The sequence below is a fragment of the Ctenopharyngodon idella genome, chromosome 16 (assembly GCF_019924925.1).
Source record: "Ctenopharyngodon idella isolate HZGC_01 chromosome 16, HZGC01, whole genome shotgun sequence".
In the NCBI taxonomy this organism is placed as follows: Eukaryota; Metazoa; Chordata; class Actinopteri; order Cypriniformes; family Xenocyprididae; genus Ctenopharyngodon; species Ctenopharyngodon idella.
Genome location: NC_067235.1, coordinates 23,415,316 through 23,420,240, shown reverse-complemented (window position 1 = coordinate 23,420,240; position 4,925 = coordinate 23,415,316).

Here is a 4,925-nt window from a genome sequence, read left to right as displayed (position 1 = left end):
GCTTTTCTGGGTACTCAAAGTGCTTTACATTTTGGAAGGGGGAATCTCCTCAACCACCACCAATGAATCCCAGAATCCGATGCAGCATCCACCTGGATGATGCGACGGCAGCCATATTGCGCCAGAACGCCCACCACACACCAGCTTAGTGTTGAATGGTCAAATACAATGTGCCTGACACAATTATTTTTCTATTAAAAAAAAAAAAAAAAAAACACTAAATATTGACACTAGTGCTTGAATTGTCAAATAAAATGTGTCTAGCAGTAATTATTTTTATATTAAAAAAAAAAATAATAACATCACTAAATATTAACACTAGTGCTTTAGTGGTCAAATAAAATGTGTCTAGCAGTAATTTTTTTGTATTAAAAAAAACACTAAATTAACACTACTGCTTGATTGCATGTCGAATAAAATGCGCTTGATAGAATTATTTTATATTTTAAAAACCACCACTTAATATTAACACTTGTGCTTGAATGGTCAAATAAAATGTGCCTGACCGAACTCTAATTATATATATTAAAATATATATACACATTTTTACACTAGAGTTTGAATGGTCAGATAAATTTTGCCTAATACAAATAATTTTATATTTAATAAAATAATAAAGTGACAGCAATATTCCAGTCTCATTTCCAGCTCTAGATCCAGACTTATCGACACAAACCCAGAATCCGATGCTTCTGTCAGGGCAAGCGAGCTGCACATCCCTTCACAGCAGAGAGCAGTGTGGCACAAAGAGTCAGGCTAATGAGGCTTGAGTGGCACTGGCATATACAAAACGCTTGGCATCTCTTGGCAAGCACATCCTTCTATCTCTCTGTATGCCGGCCTTCTCAGTGCTCTCTCTCTCTCTCTTCTCTCATCATCGCCTTTGCTGGCTCTTTCCGCCAGGCCCATGGTTTCCTGGCAGCGATGCCCGTCTCTGTATGCCATCCTGGGAGGCGTCGTATCCCCTCCAGAGAGCTGGCCCCTGCGGCTGATGGAGCCTTTCAGTCCAGAGAATGGGGGCATTGTGAGGAATTGTGGGTCATGGCCGGAGTAGGCGGCAGTTTGCTCATATACAGGCCCCTCACACACTCACACAGGGCGCTTAGAACTGAGAGCCAAAGATAGACATCCAACCTCTCAGCTTTAAAAATGCCTCCTCAGGAAGTAGCTGTGTGAGAAAGTGTGTGTGAGAGATGTGCATAGCAACACTGAAAGTATGCTCGCAAGTGTTTGTGTGTGTGTTTCTCTTTGAGCGCTTAAAAGCTAAAAAGAAACAATTTCACGGCATTGTGCGATGGTGTGGTTGCGTATGTGATTCGGTGCCTGCAAACATGCATTTATTGCATTCATGTCTATTAGAGAAAGCGTTGTTGGAGGTGTGTGTTTCGTTTAAGGAACATTGGTTACACATGATATGCATATACATTTTTTGTCAGGATCTATTAATTTATTTAAAAATATGAATTTTAAAATTTTGAATAGCTATTTAATAATAAATGATATTTAACAGTAGAGCATGGCGCTCACAACGCTAAGGCCATGGGTTTGATTCCCATGCAGGGAATACAAGAACTGATAGAAATGTATGTACCTTAAATGTAAGTCGCTTTGGATAAAAGCATCTGCCAAATGCATATAAATACATAAATGATCACATCTTTATTTTCTTAATAACTTAAGGAAATAAAGATGTGTACAAGCTCACATGCATTGAAGGTCTAAGAATTTTTTTTTTAATGGATACACCACATGACATTTTTCATTTAGCCTATGAGTAATTTAATTGAAACGTTTTTTGAAAATGGTAATCATTGGAGCCAAACTTTTAAGAACTTTTAAACCAGATTTTTAAAAGATTTGTCCTTTTATTTATCATGGACACTACCATTGACACGTTTATACAGTAGGCCTATAAGAACAAAAAGTTACATATGTGTAGCCTACCTATGAAAACGAAGCATTGATCAGATGTTCTCGAAGATGCTGAATGATTTTTGAGGGGGAAAAGAAACCGCACAGACATATATATAGACCTATTCTGTATTTAAATCAGAGACCAAGGCATGTGTATCCATCTGTAGATAGTGTTTAGTATAGCAGCTAAACATCGGTGAAGCTCAGTCAGGTAGCCTACTGTAGAGACAAACAAGCACCGGCTCTCTCTCTCTCTCAAAGCTCACTCAGCTCCACCTAGTGGCTAAAAGAGGCCACACAATCACCTATTCACTGCATTTTCACTAGTCCAGCACCCTATTACACCTCTTACTCATTCTCTCAATGCATAGTGCTCATTTCCCCACCGCTGGCAACCCTGAGTGGCCGGAGGTGTTTTGGCACATGATGTATCCTTCCACAAGCGTAGGAGGAGAAAAATAGTACCATTGTTTGTTTGTTTGGGTTTTTTTTTCTTTTGCTCATGCAGCCCATCCACGGACACCCCGTCTCATTAATATTCAGCCACCGGACTCCTTTCTCTCACCGTGCTGCACTAAGACAAAAGAGCATTGTGGAGACACCTCCTGTTTTAATTATGATGAGAAGGTGCGGAGGGGGTGTGAATCGTGTGAGAGAGAAAAGCCAGAGGAGAAACACAGCGAATGCATTGATTTGTGTGTAAACGTGTGATTTGCTGGTGTGTAAGGCATTCACTCTGTGACATTTTGTGTCTTAAGTGTGTTTTATGTGTATCTTTGTGTTTTTATTTGGGGTTGTGTTTTTTAGGAAGGTGGTATAGTTTCTGTGTAGCCTGTTTGTGTGTGTGTGTGTGTGTGTGTGTGTGTGTGGTGCAGCTGCAAGTCTGTTGTGGCTTGTTGCCATCATGCAAATTGGCATCTGATAAAACAGCATTGACTGAATTTGCTTAAGGGATGTAGAGGAAAGGAGTAAATAGGAGAGAATTAGTTTTTGTTGCAAAACCCACAGTCACACAGCATCTCTCGACTCTCCCGCTCTGTCTTTTTCCCTCTATACCCAATGAATCATCCCTAAATGAATAAACCAAAATCTTCCTTGAACTTGAAATAGCTACCTCTTTCTTTTTTCTTTTTTTTTTCTTTGAAAAATATGTTTGATGTCTGACACTGAACTACCATGATAGACTGATAATCTACAATTCCATAAGATGAAATACATCATGGTGAGCTTAACAGGTGACCTGTGACAGTGCATATCAGCACCATATTGATAAATGTTTTTTTTTTTATCATACTGGCTGATATTTGATATTTATCAGCCATTATTTGAATATTTAATAATTTTTTACTTTTTTTTTTTTTTTTTAAATCACTGTCTAGCAAAAATGTAAAATATTTCATTTAAATATAAAAATAAATATTTTAATTTAATATTTTGAATATTTATCATTTATAATCTAAATCATTATCCCCTGGGGAAAGATATAGATATATATATATATATATAATATATATATGCCTAAATTTTTAGTGTTTTAAATTTCTTTTTTTAACAAAGTAAAATAGATTTTATAATATTTGCTATTTATTGGTTATCAGCCTGAAAGAAACAGAAAAATAATTCTTTCCTTTTTTCAGTATAAGAATGAATTTCAATATTGTGCATCCTTCATTCATTTGCTACAGGGATGTTTCCTATACATATAAGAGCAAGTGAATGATCCGCTGTAAACAACTGTAAATCTCTCAAATCATTTAAGTAAAATTTCTCAATCATATGTCAAGATTTACTAATTTTCCTTGTCATGATCATGGCTATACGTGGCTCAAGACACACTTCATTTAAGCATTAATAGTGACCCATTCCGTCAGCTGAGCTAGCTAGAGCCCCTCCACTGTCACGTCCTCATTCAACGGCACCAACTCAATTAAGACTCTATGATGGCTTCACCCCACTTGACCCAAACTGACCTCTGACCTCAAGGTTCACGCCTCTCACAATGTCAAGCATGCGTGTGGATGTGCTTGGCCGAGGGGGGGATCGCGAGGGGGTCGGTAAAGGGCTTTTGTCCCCTCTGTGTCCAGCCACCCTCTTTCCCTAAGGATGCTGTCAGTGCTTTTGTTGTGTTCCTTTGAATGTAATGGGCCCTGAGGGAGGGCTTGCAAGAGCAAAAATCCCTTAATCACCAAACAAATATGAGTTTAAAGTCAGTTTTTGTGGGATTGAAGATATCCGGCTTTTTTTTTTTTTATCTGATTAGTTTTTTGCACTTAATGATGAAAATCAACATTGGCCACCTCCTAAGTTGTTATTTCTTTTCTCACGGCTTTGTTGTTCATTTTGTTCTTGCTCTGCTCTCCGCTTAATGAACCTCTTGAACTTTGCTGCCCTTGGCGGAAGCAGGTGTGAGCTCCACTGTGACCATATTAGCCTGATTCTGTTGTGCTCGTTTCCATTCAGATCCAAACACCTTCACTAGCCTACGCGAAGAACATGGGAACCAATAAGCACTTAAGCACATAAGCACCAATTTCTCCTGACAGAAAACTTCCTGACCACAACGGGCTTTGTTAAAGCCCATAGTGTGTGATTTTAGCAGTCTTATTGTTCTGTAAACTGTGCAATCAAAAAAGTTAACAAATCTAAATTAACTAGTTTATGTCAAAATTACAGGTTAATATAACTGTGAATGAATCTGGCTACAGTCTGTGAAACTCAAGGGTCTGATTAGGTAGAAATAATTCCCTAAGATTAAAATAGAAGTTCGTCTTGTAATGGGCAAATTCCGCAATTAGCTAAAATTTCTGTTATCTTTAAAGAAATGTCAAATAAGGTAGCTTCATTGAATTTGTAATCCACTAGCTCTCTCTCTATTTTTCTCGTTGTGCTGTTTGTGTGAGCACTGATCAGAGGGAGGCCTGCGGTTGAAAGGGACCATGGCCCCTGAGCACAGCCTGCCTGTAATCCTGTTAATGTGAGCTAAAGACAGGCACTCTCCCTATACAGACCGG